General features: G+C 39.7%; 1 protein-coding gene across 2 annotated transcripts in view; it reads right to left on the bottom strand.

Moving 5' to 3' along the window:
• Nucleotides 1-19,385, bottom strand: part of PRR5 (proline rich 5) — a 583,537-nt gene that overhangs the window by 415,249 nt on the left and 148,903 nt on the right. The window lies entirely within an intron of this gene.

Below are 19,385 nucleotides of genomic sequence, written 5' to 3'. Positions count from 1 at the left end.
AGGATTTTAAATAAAATCCTTTGAGCAACTGGGAGCCAGTGAAGAGTTCTAAGAGGTTGACGGACACTAGAACTTCTGGATATATTAAACAACAGCCGAACCGCAGCATTTTGAATGACTTGGAGGCGATGAATCAAATAGGCCGGAAGTCCGCAGAAGAGGGCATTCGCATAATCCAATCTGGATAGTATGAGAGCACGAATGACCGTCTCCTTGGCCTCTCTCGGAAGCAGAGGGAGAAATCTGCGCAGGGTTTTGAGTGTGGAGAAGCAAATCCTAGTAAGTTTTTTCAGATGGTCCTCAAATCTGAGGTTGCCACTAAACCAGACTCCTAGGTTTTTTGCAGGTCCACCGATGGATTTGGGGCATGGGAGATCGGTGGGCCAGAGAGAGTCACTAAAGTTATCTGGAAAGGAACCGTACAGCAGGATTTCAGATTTGCTCTCATTACATTTAAGTTGGGCACAAGCCAGCCAGCGAAAGACCGATGATAAACAGAATTGAGCTCTCGACGTGTCTAGGTTGTTTTTAGGCCATGTGAACAAAAGCTGTGTATCATCGGCATAGGCCATAATTTTTGCTCCTAGCTGTTCCGCAAGATAAATGAGGGGTCATATATATATTAAAAAGCAGGGGGCTGAGGGTGGAGCCCTGTGGGACACCAGTTGAAAGTTTTTTGGGAGAGGAGGAAAAAGGCGGCATCCACACTTGCTGGGACCTGTTATCTAAAAAAGATGTCAGCCAGCCAAGAGCGGAGCCAGTTATGCCTATGGCCGCTAATCTGGTAAGTAAGAGGGAGTGAGGAACCGTATCGAAGGCGGCAGAGAGGTCCAATAAAATCAGAGCCGCTCTGCCACCTCCGTCCAGACATTCCCGGATAGCCTCAGAAACCTCAACTAAAGCCGTCTCTGTGCTGAAAGCAGCTCTGAAGCCTGATTGCGCTGGGTGAAGAGCCTGAGAGCTTTCAACAAATTTATCCAATGAATGCGACTTTTTCACATATCTTTGCCAGGGCCGGCAACAATGATATGGGCCGGAAGTTAGCGGGGACCTTCGGGTCTAAGCCATTTTTTTTAAGAAGTGGTAGCAGTTTGGCCTGCTTCCAACATGCCGGAACAGTGGCAGTGGAAAGAGAGGTTGACAATATGTGTCACCCATTGGCCAACTGTATTAGCCAGGCCTGCAAGGACTCTGGCAGGGCAAGGGTCAGCGGGGGATCCTGATTGTAGAGTAGCAAGAATTTTAACAACGTCTGTTTTATCAACTGGAGTAAAAAGGACAAACTGATCCATAGGGACAGGCATAATGGGGGGTGGAATAGTCATTGAGGATGGAAAATTATTACAGACAGTGAATAAATCGTCTTGGATTTTAGCAATTTTGTCCACCAAGAACACAGAGTTCTTCACACCATTTTGCCGAAGAGGTTAGAAGAGGTTGAGCGGCACATGGAGAAACAAAGCTTTTAACAATAGCAAAGATTTCCCTGCTATTGTTATTAGCCTTGGTTATACGCCCATCGTAGTATAGACTTTTTGCCGATTTAATTGCTGCGTAGTACCTCTTTTGTGCCGTCCTCAGTTCTTTCTTAGCCTCAGGGAGATAGGCTTGTCTCCAACGTCTTTCAAGTTTTTTACAACCTGATTTGAGATCGCGGAGAGTATTAGAGAATAGGTTTAGAAGGGGTAGAGCGCACTCTACAAACACGACCTGTTTTAGTTGAAGAAGCAGCTCCACATTTAATCCATGAGTTGAAAGAACTAACGGCTGACTCAATTTCAGAGGGAAGTGTAGGGCGAGAGGTATCTAGTTGATCACAAAGCGTAACTATATTAATTTTCTGTGTATGAGCAGCTGATTGATTGGTCTCAACGGGGCGGGATAGGGACCAGGTGAACCTAATCAGCATATGGTCAGACCAGGTTACTATTTCAGGGTAAGACATATTTATATCAAAGTTAGTGCATACTAGGTCAAGGACGTGACCCCCTGAATGAGTGGGAGCCTTAACCCACTGTTTTAGCTGGGCCATCGCAAAAGCATTGTTTAACCGAACTGTGTCAGGTAGATCTAGATGATCCACATGAATATTAAAGTCCCCCAAAAGGAGATATCTGGAATATTTCAGGGCCCGTGGGACTATCATGTCCTCTAGTGCCTCTAGAAATTTACCTGCATGGCCAGGTGGCCCATACACCAAAGTTCCACCTAAGGTAAAATGTGCCCCCAAAGAAAGAGAAAAGTGGAGTACCTCAGCATCAGCTGGGGGGCCCAAAGGATCAAGAGAAAAAGTCAATTTTTCTCTGAAAATGGCTGCTATGCCACCTCCTCTGCCTAAGGGGCGATCTTGTCTAGTGATTTTGAAGCCACGTGGAATAGCGAATTCAACAGCTGGGTTGCATGTCTCATTAAGCCACGTTTCTGTGACAAAGAGAAGATCAAACTCATTGTCACTTAACAGTTCAAAAATGTCATTGGAGTGTTTGACCAATGATCTAGCATTGATCAAACCAGCCTGAATACATGCCGTATCGATGGGAAGCTGGGTAGGACCAGTTAGAGTAGGCTGAAAGCGAAATTTGCATACTTGACAAATACGCCGAGATGTATCATCCAGCTCCCATCGACATGGCACGGTGTGCAAAACAACGATGAATTGGATGCAGCCCGAGTAATTACCAGTGGCTGAGAATAATTCAAGCAGTCCATGCATCACTTTTTTGTATACGTTATTATGGCTTGTGAATGGCAAAGCTATTGTGCAAAGAAATTGACATTGTTCAGAATTTGTAAACAGTGTATGGTTGCCTTTGTGTGTAGGGCCTTTCACCAACGGCACCAAACCCAAAGCCTTACAACAATCTCATAGTCTCGGCATCCCTCAATAAAAGGTCACTGACCCCTACATTAAAATCTCCAATTAAGAGGATTTCACTAATAAGGTGCTATGCTATCAATCAAACACCCTACTCACCATGCAGTTATACAAGTCCTATAATAGAGAAACCTCCTGTGGAAATCCTGTTTAAATCCTTTTACATTTTGGGTATCTTTTAAGGATTCAAAATTACTTCAATCATATATACCTTGCAGTACTCCTACTTCCATAAGTGAACTCGTGAATATTTCTCACTAAATTCTAAAGGAATTCCTTGGAGAATCCACTTGAGTAAATAATCAGGAAGCAGGCAGTTGAACATTTGATTTTTTTTATTTGATCCACAGAGGAAAACTGCTTCCATTACAAATACACATACAATATGAAGCAGTTCCCTCATCATTCCTGTCTTGAAAAGAAACTTACTCCAAAATTTCACAATAGTAAATGTACATGAGTTTTTTTTTTTTTTTTTTTTTGATTTCATAAACTACATGCAAACTGTTGGTAAATACCCACTACAATTGATCAGAAAAATACCCCTGCCCCTCAATCTAAACCGATTTCTGAACCCAAACACTACTCGTATGCATTGTGCTTTGAAAATGTACACTCATTACCTTTTAGGTGCAAAACGCTGTAGCACAAATTTCTAGAAGGAGGTTGCAGTAATGGAACAGTTGTTCAGGGATTTATTTTCTCGACTTTCCACATCCAGGAATATTGCAAACATTTATAAAAGCGCCTGGCTTCCCAGAAAGTTAATTAATTAAGCGTATTGAGTGTGATAAGTGTATTGGCAAAGTATTTTATTTTTAAGCACAACCGATCATGGCTGGCCAATAAATGCCGGGAGCAAAGCGAACCTAAACGAAGAGCATCAAACACTGACGATAATTAAAGCAGCAAAAAGCCAATGCTGATGATTAAAAGCATCAGGCTGCAGAATTCCCATTTCTTACTGCTAAAACGGTTCGGCAATCCACGGAATATGGAAAATAACAATGCATGGGGCCTGAGATGGGCCACACTTGACCGCTGCAGGGTGCCTTGAGGGTTGGGGAGGGACAATGCTGCAGAGTTGTTCTGTTATAAGATTTTCTCTTTACAATTTTACTGCAAAAATGTGAAAGACAATAAAAAATTTGTTAAAGTGCACAAAATTGTATGCAAATCATAAGGTGTCGTTAGGAAAGGGGAGACAAAAAACAAGCATTTGCAATGCAATAGGTCTCGCATTAATTAAGTTTGAGCTAGTGGCATTGCTAAATATAGCAAAACCAATTGCAGCAAAAGTCTATAAATTGTAGGCCAAAAAAATTTGTATTAATTTTTGTAACAATGGTGTCATGCTGCGCTTTAGATGAATATGTTTAAAAGTAAAGTGGGCCATACTGCGATTGCTACAATAGTTAATTGTGGCTGCGTTAACAATTGTTCAGTTTATTACTCGAATACATAAGCATACTCATCAACTCACGAAGTGTTCACACAGAACAGAGAGTGGAAAAAACTGTCATAGTAAGGATGCCTGTCCTTCTATATGACGGCCACATAAATTAATGGAGGTCGCAGATCAGAATTCTACAATAACCAAATTAGACTGGGAGAGTCAAATAATTTCCTGAAAGCATATCTTTATTTTTATATACACCGAGGGATAGTATATTGGAGCCTTTTCTGAAACATTTGCCCCCTCTCTTCCATGAATGTGGTTGCACAGTTCCCCATTAGACCCCTGAAATGCTGGTTAAGTGTGCATATAAAAATTAGGAGAACCTTTTTTATAAACCTTTGAATTAGCTTCTTGTTACAGGGCTTTTTATATGCATTTTTGGTAAGTCTCCTGTTCATCATATGTAACGGAGTGAAAATAAGTGCATGCCCACACTGTCTTACTAATGAAGGAATGAAGGCTGCGAGATGCAGCCGAAACACGTTATTGCAGTTGCGTTGGAATAATCCCCTTTTTATGGTACACAGTGGTGTCGGCAGCCTTCCTTGGTGTGGTATGTGAGAAGGAACTTTCATTCACTAAACAAGGAGCTGACTATTTTGCGTTTGGAGCACGACAGCAGTTCAGCTGCAAGAGGAGTGGATCTTCTGACTATTGCACATGTCCATGTTTAGATGATAGTTGTAAATGAAAGCCAATAGGCATGGTAACTATATCCTATTCCAAGTCAGTGGATACAGTGGAAATAAATTATAGGTACATCATCGTTGTCCAGCGATTTAAACTTATTAGTAAGATTATTTATAGAAAATTCAGTTGTGTTGTGAGCATCTTGATTGGATGTGGTGATGCTTCTTTATTATGTGAGGCTCTAGAAAGCGTGGTAGCCATTTTAGATATCTCGGTCCTTTTTGCTATGTTAGCCTTCTAGTGAGTAATTATGTCTAATACCTGAGGTACTCCGAATGACTGTTTCTTGAACTGGGGCATTTGTTGTATTTAGTTTTGGAAATTCCAGATTGGATGTAGCTTGACACAGGTGTGACACCTATACTCCTAAAGCTGTTTTTCATGTGTAGGATTAAGGGTTCACTTTCTATGCTGTGAAGTGGTGTGGCAAATATTGCTGATTATGTCAACCAGAGACAATTAAATCTGCTGTGTGTTTAAAGGTTTCAGGATCTACTTCCAGACCCCAAAGTCATAAATACAGCTTTGTCGACATATTTGTGTGTAGTTTTTGTGAGCATGGATATTAAATACCATTCCAACCCTGGTTTCTCTAGTGCAACCAATGGCTTGCTTCACAAACAATTCTCATAGATTCTGATGATCAGAGGTGAAAATTATTAAGTCTGTATTTGTTACACCGGTTTTGACGCAGACTGTGCACAACCAACTAATCTTATAATATGTGGAAGATATATAGTCTCACCTTCAACCTAGATCTAAAAGTTAAGGCAAAGATGGAAATACTGCAAAATTAACAAAAGATCCAATAAAGCAACTTAATGAAAATCTACTTAAGTAGTAGCTGCAGGTTTATCACTTTTTAAATGGCTATTAAGATTTTTTAAATTCTTACCAGTAGAAAACCTAGATATGATTTTACCTCTCATCAGTTCCATTACAGACTATAATTGGTTCCGTATCCAATAGGCGGGTCACCTCTTGCATAGTTAAATTTAGTATTATAATCTTTAACACAGTTAGGTGATTTAATTGTGGAAGAGGTGTGGCACAGCGGCCAGGGCGGCTGATGCTGGAATCTGGGGCTCACGGTTTGATCCCCGGCCCAGTCCAACACCATGTGACTCTGGGCAATAGCTTGCTTAATCTTCCAGAGGGCCCCCAGCGCCGGGACACCACTTTGGAGGTAGCTGTGTGCTTTACAAATACTGGTATTTCATATTTCATTTCAGTTAGATCATTTAATGTCTATAGACAGGCTGCCAGAGAAACAGCATAATTTACCCTGAATTACTGGATTAACAAACACCTAATATCCCAGAATATGGAAATTCTAAATCGTCAGTGTTTCCTAGAATGATGCTAATTCATATTTCATAAAGTGAGCCCAGCCAAGATGTTTTTTTTCTTTTATATATCCACTGCTTTTTCAAAAAATCCAGAATCGATAACATTCCTTTAAAAAAAAAAATCATGAATAATAAGAGGTCTGCTACTGGAGACTATAAATGAATAATTCAGTTCCTGCCATTCAGGAACACTATTCTGAGCATCCGGTGGCACTATGAAGACTTCCTTCATCATCTGGACCGTAATACTGCAACCTGTGTTCACTACCCTTTCAATGCAGAGAGACTGGAAATTGGAGAATTTGCAATTTTTATTGCGGCCTGTAGCTCCTATCAACTAATGTAGGATTTTTATCTGGTCTAGTTGTTAAATTGAGAGGAGGGTTATTCAGTGTCTGGCCTGCAGTACTCTGTCCATCTATTAGATCATAGCCTAAGGATAGTCTTGTCTCCATGTGACAAAAAGAAAGTTGCTGATAAGTTATGCCGGTAAATGAACCTTAGCGGTATTCCAAGTTAAAGACATATCTTTTAAAAATCCCTCAATATATATCAGCAAAAACGAAAGCACATATTTGAGACGTGGAGTGAAATATTGATTATTATCTGACGATTAATATATAATAATAACTCCATGAAATCAAAATAGGAACTTGGGACTCATATGCAAGAAATTATTTTCTCTGGATTGATCGCCTAACAACATTTCGACGTTCATCTCTGATTATAATTGCATCAGTTAGTATATTTTTTAAAGTGCAAATCAAAGCATCAGCTGGCATGTCAGCATGAAGAACTACATTTTCTTCCTTCTTAGGACAACTGGTTCAGTGGCGGTATCCAAGTTCATATCAAAAGCAGAGCTAATGTAACTATAGTAGTAACACTATTGCAATTCTTGGGCTCTTGAATAATAGTATATAGAGTGGAATTTTGCTTTTTGCAATTGTTTGTCTTATTTTAGCTGAATTAATTGCCACATTTGACATTTGCTCAGTCTGACCACTCCTTATGAGGAGCAGATTATAACTTTTGAGTTTACTTTGTTCCTGCTTTTCTTTTGACGCATTGATACAATAGCCCATTGATTAAAAACATACGGGCCCAGGGACATCAGAGTAGAAGTAACTCTAAACCCAAGAGTCATTCACAGGTTGATTAGGTATTACATTGTTGCCGCTATAAGGATTTGTGTTTTCCACAGCAGTTAAAGTAGTACATATTTGTATTATTTATGGTGATTCGGGAGAAATATGGCACACTTAAGCAGTACTTACTTCAGGCACCAGATAAAATCAAGTCCAATTTGTTCATAATCATTGATTAACTTAATTCTAGTTGGGATCTTCCTGTTTCAAGTGCAGCCACATGCTATGTTAACATGAAGTTTAAAGCATCTAAAGCCACTAGGGTAGTTAAATCATGTCTGTCCAGGCAACTAGCAGCTAAACTGCAAAGTATTCCAAACAAAATAATCCACACTGTTTTAAGAGGAAATGTTAATACTAAGTTAATAGTTGAATAAAACAATTCTTAATGATATGATGTCTTTATCTTGGTCTACTCTATTAGTGGGTATAGATCCTCTCCCTTGCACTTAGAATATAATTGAAAAATACAATGGGGGGAGATTTACTCTTCACAGCGCAGGGTCACCCTTTCATACTCCTTCAGCCCTTTGTACAATGCTTGGAAGAACGAGGTCTACTTCCTCGGGGCATAGCAAATAAATGCAATTCTGTATTATAAAAAGACATACCACAATATCCTGGTTGTTATCTTTTTTTTAACACATTTAAGTACTTAGAGGCTAGTCACTGTCAAAGCTGTTTTTGTGGTTTAGATCATGTAGACAGGTTACTGTTCTCCATTAGTGAACGTCAGCAGTACGGTTAACACGAATTCTGCCACAAATATTTTCTAAAATGAAAAAGTTGCTACCCAAAGACCTAAAAATTGAAAAAGGCAAACCGATGTATGCTCACTTGGTGCTCCCGCCCTATATAGCTTCCTGCTTTTATTCAGCAGAGTGCGTACTTTTTTTCCCACTGCATTTAAAAAATAAAGTACAGGTGTCTGGGCACCCTTTATATAAGTCCGCTCGTCACTGGTTCCGATATTTTCATGTTCCCTCTTTTCATTTGGACATTAAATAGCATGAAAATTTCAACTTCTTACCCCCTTCGTCAAGATTGGGAGAGTCTCTAATGTTCGCTCTTTCCCTTTATATTTCCATGAAGAACATAATACTATTTTTAGAGAGGCTGTTAGTTATTCAAGACACATAAGATGAATTAAGTTTCCAGCCCGAGTCTAACGCATTAAATTGCAGCGTTGTCCATTTCACTGAAATCACCTCTAAATCCCGGCCGATGTAGCTAGCCTGAGTATTCAAGCTTTCTGGCACCCCTGCAGCCCACAGGCTTCCATGCTTGGGTGGCCTCCAGGTGCAGAGCCACCAGTTTAAAGGTATACCCATCAGCAGGAGCTTAAATAAAAAAAAGGAAAACTATATCGGGACAATTGCAGGCTACAAAAGGTTGCCCTGTACAGCAGCACATGCACCGGAATTGAACAAACATCTTTCTTTGGAGAACTGCAGACACCCTAAATCTCACAGATGCAAGGATCAGTAATCCTGGGAGAAGTTTCCCTTGACTGCAAACCCTCCTAGGATAGACTTTTCAGTGTGCCTGGGTCATTTGTGGCTACTAGGCCACTGTGTTTAACTTCACATGGAATGTATGTCAAAGCCCATATGAATTAATTTATTTGTAGTGAAAGTCAAAATATGTCACAGTTTATTGCAACAATGGGAACAGATTCATTTTGGTGAAGACTTTATTAGGGACTGACTAAAACTACTGGGGATTAAATAAAGACAATTTATGGCAAAGCTCGACTGACGTTGAAACGGGTACTGTAATTTTTAGACCTGCTGTTAAAGGTCCTACAGAGCCTAGTCCACATTTTAGGACTTTTTTGACCTTTGAGACCATTCGTTCCTGTATGCCGTGGTACTTTAGTGACCTTTTAAAAGGCGTTCCCATTTGTTTTTCCATTTATAATCTTGTACGGATTTGAAATTGTGTGCGTAGTATTTAGGTCAGAGTGTCTTAAAGTTTTTTTCCTGCTTTCTATAACTAAAAAAAAGGAACAGATTAAACTTTGATGTACTGAGTGTTATCTGATTCGTTGCTAATTTCTAGTCCACAGCACCTCCCTGAGGAAGCTTAGACTGCTCTGCTTTGCTGCCCTGGTTACCAAGTGCTTTTAGGGGTAGTTGGGTCCCAGTTTTAGGGTCCCCAGTACGATGGCCCAGGACACCAAAAGCAAAAGACCCTGGTTGTTATGATTGGAGGCCAGTAACTTCTAACTGCTTTGGCACTCTATGTCCAGGATCTCTTAAAAAAAGGGGTTTTCAGAAGCGAGGAACCTGTGATCTAGAGTGGTCGTTGGCCCTGATATGTCAAATATCTAGGCTGGGTAGACTGCAGAGAGTAGAGGGCCTGGCTAACTACACAAGCTAGCATGCAGATACGTTTATCATCAAAAGGAAGCCAACTCAGAGGGATTAGAATTGGTGAGATAAATGAAAAGTAACATACATACGACATTCATACACAGGGAAGGCGGCTTTTTGCTTGCTTAAATAACAAAGAATAATTCACTATGTAATTGAAATCCCGCTTGAAACAGAAAATCACTTTGGGCATGCGCGAGCCTGTACTGTGCAAGTAACCATGTGATTAACCATGTGAGAAGAAAACACACTTAGGCAAAGAGTTGCTAACTGTAGGTTTCGAACTATCGCATGTCTGGCATATGCTTGCCCGAATCTTATAAGAAGCTTTTTGCTACTAACGCTTTGCTTAACAAAGAAGACATAACAAAGGATGGAGTAGAAGGGGGAGGTAAACTGTGATAGTAACATATTTGAGAATTTAACATTTGTTTATGATTCTTTAGTTAATAGGGAGCGTTTTGGGCCTGATATGCTAAGCTGAAAGAAAGACAGCAGGTGAAACGTAATGAAAGTTGAGTCTGCGCATTGAAGATCCGGAGTGACCCGTGACCGGGACATTGATTGCCTGGCAAACCCAAAGGACGAGAGCTTGAGAACAGATCATCAACGGAAGAAATTATGCAAAATTAGTATCTATGTATTGTGTGAGATGTATGGGAACAGGAAGAGTCATGAAAATTGAATAAATTAAGTGGGAAGGGTTTGCTAAACAAAGAATTTGTTAAAAATCTTAGGATGACCACATGAAGGGATGACAACTCCCCTGTCCTGGCCCAGTCATAGTTCAGAAATCACAGAGTATAATTCGAGTGACTTAAGTAGGAAAATAGTTGCTGGATGAAGAGAGAGGATGAGAGCTGCTGCTGCTAAGGAGTCTTGTTGACTGAGAAGAACAGACTGGGAAGATTCGATACTAAGGGACAGACTGATTAGATTGAAGATTTGCGGAAGAATATTGAGGAGGCAGAGAGAGTATGTGAGGGATACTCGCCGGTGCATCGGGTTTCTAATAAAAGATATAGTAAGTATAATCCTGTACAGCACCTATCCTAAAGTATTTGTTGCCCAACTCTTAAATCAGGTGACCTCCATCAACCCTTTTGGCCAGGGGTTGTATTTCCTGTTTCACTTTGGTAACTACCACTCTCCCTTAAAAGTTTGAATAGTTTCTGCAAAGTACAGATTATTGCATCTTTTGTCTCTTCATCTATCACTCTTAATGCATTTGGGGTTGTTGAAAGGGTCTGCGTTTTAAATGTAAATTGATAAATGAAATGTTCTCTCCCATGAAAGTTGATGAAGTTTGCACTGTGAATCGATACAAACGAGTGTTCATTTGGATTGAATTATTAGATCAAAATAATTGAATCTTACCTGGAGTCTGTGATTATTTTACTGCAAAGTTATAAGAAATGTTTAATGAATTTTGTCAATATCACCATCAACTACTCGACTAATGGTACATTGACCAAAGGAAGAGTGTTGATCGGTGAAGATTAGTTAGGTATTGACTAATTCAGATCAAGAAAAATAAAAGTTGACCCCCAGCGAAATCCAAATGAGTATATAGGCCCATTGTAAATGATAGTTTGATGTGTGAAAGGTTTATCCTGGCCTTCGCTGGATCAGTAGTACATTTTACTAGTCCAGCCTTGACAACACAAAAGCTTGAGTAACTAGTTTAAAATTAGTTTCTGGGGAAAAGGTTTTGATACCTCACAGGAGCCATGGCGGATTCTGTGCCACTTTAGAGAAAGAGCTAATGTGTGCTTGTAAGTTCAAACTGTTCCTTAGCAAAAACCAAGAGATCTATATATATATTTATTTTATAGGTTCACCTTCTTCTCCCCAGGAAGAATCTTAGAGATTGAGATTTAATTATGTATTTATTTGTTTAATGTATTCTTTTAACCAGTCAGAGGATCACAATGATGGCAAGAACCAAAACGGAGACCATATATTTGGGGGTCAGAACTGGATGGGAAGATCAACAGAAGGGGATGGTTTTACTTACATTACTGAAGTAGAGATAATGGAGTTTCAGATGCAGGCCTTTTCAGAGGTCAAGACCAGGCCTTTGCAAAGATCATCCACTAACCTGTGTAATCTTGAAACAAGGTACATGCAATAATGGGGACAAAAAAATTGAGATCATACTTGGCTCGGTTTCACAAATCTTGCTTTTGTATGATGCACAGGATTTTTAAACAGACTCCGTTTTAATAGGATCCTCTGTAGCTACCTTCTAGCCCCTGACACATTGTCAGACTTCAAAAGTTATGTCAATTTCATCACTGTGAAAATCAGAATTTGATGAAGTTTGATTAATTCTGAATCTGGATGGCCCAGATAGACACAATTACAATAGTCAATCCAGGACAGTTACACATGACATTTGCATGCCTTTAGAACTTAACCTTTGGTGCTGGTATTGCAGGACACACGGTGGAGCAGTACCAGCGGTGTTTAGAGTTGCCTCACTACTAGGAGCTCAGTTTAGCTCCCAATTAATCTGTTCTGGATGCACATGTAACAGTGCATCGTCAAATATACATTAGTACAGATCAGTTATGTTGCAATCCATGAAGGTAGGCAGACGGTTCAGTCCAGGACAAATATTGAGAAAGGTTTGTAATATAATGCGGCATTTAGAAGAAGAAATTGGACATTGCTTCGTTTTGAGAAGGCCGAGTTTGAGGTGAGATAACTCCAATCAGGCTTAAAGTGTTTGGGCAGCAGTTTTAAAGGTATTCATGGGGGAAGACTTTCTGAATAACCTCAACATAAAAAGGGTAAGCAAAGTCTGAAAGATTGAGGGATGACGCAAGTGTTCCATAAAAAGAGGGTACCATTTGGGTCACCTTGTCTAAGTGATGCAACATTTGAGAGTGAGTTGCCCAGATTTATATGTTGACATCAGGTAGTTCCTCTAGACCCCGGTCGGGTCCCTAAAATATCAAGCAGCGTGGCATGATTTAATGTGTCAAGTGACAAGTCCAGGATAAAGAGGAAGGAATCACCTAGAAACTGAAATGTATCCTCATCTCTAAAGGATTGCTATTTCTGTTTTGCACCCTGATTTGAAGCCAAGGCAAAACTCAAAGGAGGTAATTTTCAGCTATATATGTTTGAGTTGAGAATCCACAAAGCTTTCCAAGACTTTCGCACGGCAAGAAAGGGGAAGTTTGAAACTGGGCACAATCGGTTTAGGTTTCTGTGATTCATTCCTTTTTTAAAGTGCAGAAACCCATCCCATTTTTAGGCTTATAGGACTGAATGTCGTATCAGGAAGGAACTAAATAATTAGGTAGGTCGATTAAGTTTAATTAAAGGGCTAAACCGCTGAGAAGTGTTAGTGGTATAAGTTCCAGGAAACAACCGGATAGTCTGGTTTTGGCAATTGTGTTTAGAATATCAGACTGGATGATCAAATAGCTTTGGATTTCTGGATGTTGATGTATAGTTCAAAAGCGGCCTGGATTGATTTTGGAAGATTTCATTGTTACAATTGTTATCTTCAAGGAAAGCTAAGAGTTTCTTACATTTGTCAACAAAGTAGACATTGTTTCCCCTAAAGAGTTGCTTGTGTGCGATTACTCAATAATGCAGCCGGGGTTTTGGGGAGATTTTATGTAGGTTAATCTCCTTCTAGTACAGGTGGATTTTGCTTTGAAAATTCGTTGTTTATGAAGAGCAAAAAATAAATACAACTTTATTCATGTGCAAGTGAAGGCTATAAGTGTCTTTCATTCTTAAATCAGTTCTTTTACATACCACTGTTCTGATTTTTAAAATGTTACTCTTAAGTTTTTTGGAGCTGTTGTAACCTGTTAGGACGTGTTGGTTTGTGAGCTTAATAACTTGTTAATATTGTGGGTCAGAGTCCAGAGCTTAGCAATATTTTCGATTACGGTTGCATCACCTTTGTTGTTAACATCGGTGACTCAGTTTATGATTCTTATGTTGGTCTGCAGTCATTTTTTTAGTAGCGAGGGGAGAGTAGGGTATCAGGAAGTGATCTGCTCATTCAAAAGGTCCAAAATAGAGCTATTGAAGTGAAGTGAGCGGTGATCATGTAACCTTGGGTGGAATTATTATTTCTTAGAAAGAACATATAGCAGGTTCCTCTAGAGCTCCCAATTGTAGGCGGATATTCCAAAAGAAGATACTATAACCCAAGGAGAGCGTTGTCAGTTTAGATTGCTTGTAGTTGCTCCACGACGCAGTACATTTCATGAATTTTGGTAGGCTTGAAGTCAAGATATCTACTGTGAAACGTTAAAAAAATTATGTGAACTTTGAAATGATTTAGTCTATAATTGACTTTTGTGTTTAATTGTTAGCCCCCGCTAACTTTCACTTTAAGATCAAGGTTTTCTGTTCATCATAAGTGGCACTGATGTTGTTATTCTGGATTCTTTCAAGTCTTCCTAAGGATGTATTTAGTTCACCCTTCATGGTTCCCCTGAAGACATGCTATGGTAGAGCGGGCAATTGTGAGCATTGTTCAGAGTGTTCTCATATCTCCAGTGGAGCGGAGCATATGCTACAGATGTGTGTTACTCTTTTTAATTTCAAGGGGAATAAGAATCTCCATGCCATGTGTGGGAACAGATACTACCGCACGTCGAGAGGTAAAATGTGTGCCTGCTCCAAGAGAAGGTCGGGAATTTCAAGGTGCTTTACTTTGATTTATCAGTGGAAAATGTATTGGAATGGGACGTATGGCTTCGGAAGTCTTATTGGCCAGATAGGAGAGGAAAGTATTCGGTTCATGTCGTAGGAAGTGGTTCACTGAAGGGAGGGGAAGCCATGGCATCAGGTTTTAAATCAATGGTCTCTGAGCACTTAACAAAGGATGGGAAGAAACTGATACCTAGGCAGCATGCGGAGTTGGCAGGTAATTTTGGAGGTTTGGGTAATTGTAATTTTGGAGGTTTGGGTAATTCTGGAGAAGTTTAAAGAAATATTGTAAGATGGAGGAATTTTGCGTATGTCAACTGGGTAGAAGACAAAGGTGTTGAATGGTGTCATTTGAAAAGATGAGGCTTATTTTAAGGGGGCTATTAGGGTCACTATCAAATTGATGTCACAGAGGATAGGATGTGTGTTTATAAAGCACTCTATAGACGTGGCGTCTTGGCGCTAGTATATGTCAGAGGAAAGGCCTATATTACCAGATGGACTAGGTGGATGTGAACAGCCATGTTTTCAGATCCTTCCTAAAAAACTGCTGATTTGCTTGGAATCTCATGGCCATTGGCATTTTGTTCTTTAATGTTGCTGCGCCGTTCAATAATGTCCTTCCTCCCCATCTTGCCCGCCTAGATGAGGGTTTCAAGGTGGTCGTTCACAAATTCCAGTTTAATGATTATGACTGCATTCTTTTAAATGCTCAGTTGATATTTTAATTCAAAGACATTTTTAATATGCAACTAAAAAGAGAGCCAACATCTGAGACAGTCCGATTCCTAATAGCATAAGGAGCATTTGAGCAATGCGGATGGTATCAATACTTATCTAATAAAAATCCTTTCACTTTTCTCAAGGTGTTCCTTGGTGTTTCTTGGGTAGGGGTAGGACACTCTGGAGTATGCCCTAGTAATGGGACTGTACATACGTGGAGGCAATACATTTTAAATAGTAATGCTGGTCTGAATATCATTTTTTATTAAGGCAGGACCAGAAGTCTGCAGTTTGAGATGAAGAATAAGTTCCAGGCAACTGACGAAGGTCATGGAATGTTTGAATACGTGTTGTCAGGAAGTTGAAATACTCTCAAAATGGCCACCAAAACGGTATGACTAATGGGGATTCATCCCTCCAAAACTTCTTGGAGAGGGTAATCTAGATTTAGATTTTGTTTTGGCTTTTTACTTATGAAGACAACAAGGCTGCCTCCATTGGATGATTTACTGCTGGTCACCGGTCCAGATCCGACTCCAGGTACTGCAGCACCAAGGACATTTGGGGATAGAAATAAGAGATGGGATTGATTTACACTTCGATTTCACCAACCACCAGTTTGCCTCTCATACCCCTACTCGCACTGCCACTCACATGCATGCAGCCCCCCCTTCCACTGCACGTCTTCATGACTTTAATTAAGGACGTGCGAGGACATTGTCACAGGTGAGACCCTTGCGATAATTTTTTATTTCCCACATGCTGACACGGACAGGAAAAAGGGCTCGAGAAGTGTGCATCTATCGACGGTCTCCTGGTGGAATTGTTCGAGCAGGGGACTGCAACTATCCATTTCTATTGGAGTTGTGTTCCATATCTGCCCCAAAGTGTTACCAGTGCTGTCCTTACAAACCTGTCCTCAGCTGCTCGTTGTAGGTTTTAGTTTCTCACCTTTCTTTTGATGGAGCGAGCAGATGAAGGGAATTTCGTTCAAACTCGCAGAGTTAAACTTCCATAATAAATGTAACTGTATTAATTGGCATGGTGTTGAATTTATTAACCAACATTAGTTTTAAAATGCATATACACAGAAAAATATGTGGGACTAATTCTTATGCTTTGTCTTGCAATTGCAAGTATGTGAAAATAATAAACTAACCCTGTCTATTGTTATTGTCAGTATTAAATGCGGCTGTTTAATTAATAGCATGTGCATATTTGTGTGTGCCTATGTTCGGTTATGTCTTATCTGTGGCAAAAGCTCGAGGAGAATCCTGATGGCCTAAAAGAAGAAGGTTAATATAAATGCTGCTATGTGTGCTTAGCTAGATAACATAAATTAATTCGCAAAGGGGTGGGTAACAGAATGGATCTCAATTCTCTAATTAATTACTGTTTTGTGTTTGTTTAAATATTAGTTTCCATGAGAGGCCTTTAGGCCTGCAAAAAAGATGGCGTTTTCGGATCCTGTCCAGAGAGGAGCCTTGCACACACGAGAAGTGGAAAGTTTTAGCACGTCGACAATTTTGTCAGAAAATACTGTTGAATAAGTTGTGCATAATGTGCTCATGGAGAGATTGTCCAAGGACAGGAAGCGGGAGGATTGCCAAGGCAAGGAAGTGATGAACTGTAGCTCGAACTTAGATACATTTTTGAGGAAGCGAAATGACTCGAGAGCAAAAGACAATAGGGCTAAAGAAATGCCCGTTCTCGGTTTGGAGATGGTCATGACATGCTGGTGGACTGACACGGTTCAGTCAATGACAAGTCTGGAATTGTGAAGAAGAATGCAAAATGTAGTTACCGTAGCTAGTTAGAAAGGTATAAAACCTGGCTCACGGGGAGGAGGGAATCTCTCCTAGTTTTCTGATTCCTGAAGGGCAAGACGTGCTGTTGGACTCTGTGGCGCACGTAAGGACAGCAGACTTTATGATTCTTTTTTGGTGAAGAAGAGTTTTTAGACAGAGAGATAGAATTTAGGGAATGGAAACTTATAATTTGTTTTAAAATTCATGTTAATTGATTTGTCTTTAATATGTCAGTCTAAGAGTCGTTTCCTTAAAATGATGCTTTCTTTTTGCTAATAAAATAAGATTCAATAATAAAAATTATCTTTCTTTGAAATAAAGTTAATAAAATTAGATTTTGAAATGACAAGCTGGTCTTGTTTATTCATGGTCTAGTTATCATTAGTTGATCCATTCGCCTTAAGTGACTTAATTAAATTACATTTGTTAAGAACCATGGTAAGAAATGATAAACTGCAGTTGTATATACATTTGTAAATAAGTTGTGAATAGGTTTGATTAATTAGGTCACATGATTCAGTTGCTCAAAAATTGTCTCGTGAGTTTATGGGCCTTGGTAGTGATTCATGATTAATGGAGATAGGTAGCGTTGGTGAGACAGTTTTTCAATAGGAGCGCTGGATCACTTTCAAAGTGCCACACTCGTGTCTGCATCTATCCTGTTCTTGCAGTATTGTAAGGCCTTGAAATAGCTGTGACCGACCATATTTCAAGCAGGGTTTGCAAGGCTTTCAAGGAGTTTGACTGGGGAAGGCAGAGGAGCTCATTGCAATTGTTTCCTCTTTGAAGCCTGGGCTACAGATAATTGAGACCGGTCTGTCCCTCAGCATCCAGCCACAGCAAAATGTTGGGCCCTAACTGGTCTAAGCATTCTGTCTGGATTATACCAATGCTTCCCAATTCCTGGCTCACCTGGGAGGCTCCAGCCACTGATTCAAGGACCGACCTCTCTGTCCCTGCTTATTTGGGACTACAGCCAAAGTTCACTTCCATAGGCCCAAAAAGTCCTCCTTCAAATGTGCTCTCTTCATTATGGCCACAGACTGATTTCCAATCAGCATGGGCTTGTTCAGACCTTCAAAACTGGAAGGTGTACCAACATTATAAATAAGTCAACATTATTGTAGTGGAGTAGATATTTTCTGTATAGATTGGTGAATTAGAAATATTTGTTGAAGTCTGATAACAGAACAATATGTAGACCTGAAGGAATCCTTCAGAAATTACACAGTGGTAATAGGGATTATCTCATGCCCTACTTCATATTCTAAACTTAACTATTTGAACCAGATTTTACAGATACATACCAGTATAAGGACATTACCAGTGGCAAGAGCAGTAGATCACCACATAAGGATCAAGTTCACAATAGCCTACTAAAAAGATACAATCTTACAATTACATTTCTATTCTACACTTCTCATGAGAGAAGATTTTCTAATCAAGATCATGTAGTAGTCTGCAAACGTTGACAATGCAGACAAATAGGACCAACATAACAATAGGTTGCCAATAAATATTGATGTCCAAGGGCTCCTTGGGCTCCTGAAGATATGACTGGACAGGCAGGGGCAGGTTAGAGACAGGGGTATGACTTAGAACTCAATTTATCAATATAAAACACATTCTCTAGCTATGTGGCCTTGGACCCTGCCAGTCTCACACGCCATGCCTTTTCTGATGCGGTTTTAAGACGAATTCCATCTCAGTAGCCTTAAGCACTAGGTGCCTTTTAATTCCGCTTTTTGCGAGTCCATTCCTTACTTACATTTTTCTTCATTGTCAAAGCACTTTTAAACACTTGCTGAAATACACCTCATATGAGGTACATAGATTAACCGATACACCATTTTATTGTAAAATATTGCATTGTGATAGCAGAAAAATATTACGATGGCAGCAAGACTAGAAGTTCCACATGGCGGTACACCTTTTTGCAATTATAACCCAAAGTTAATTTTAGTATTTTTATGTAACGTACTAAAAGTAAATAGCTTCTCAGAGTATTTTTGAGCAACATGATCGCTACTGCAATATCTGGTTGGTAGTAGATAGCAACTCAACCAAATTTCAAAAGTATGTGTCCTTACTGTCTGAAATAAGATATACCTTGGGAATATTCTAAATTAGATGATTTTTTATGAAAAAATATTTGCACCACATCACAACATTTCTTCTCTTAGACATTGGAAACAGAACAACAAAAGCGCTTCTAGGATTCATTGTTTGGAACTCAGTAGAAGTGCTTTAGGCAAAACTGGTCATGGATCTA

This window comes from Lissotriton vulgaris, chromosome 1_2 (assembly GCF_964263255.1).
Source record: "Lissotriton vulgaris chromosome 1_2, aLisVul1.2, whole genome shotgun sequence".
Taxonomy (NCBI): domain Eukaryota; kingdom Metazoa; phylum Chordata; class Amphibia; order Caudata; family Salamandridae; genus Lissotriton; species Lissotriton vulgaris.
Note: the sequence above shows the minus strand (reverse complement) of the source record. Positions and strands in the feature narration are given on the sequence as shown.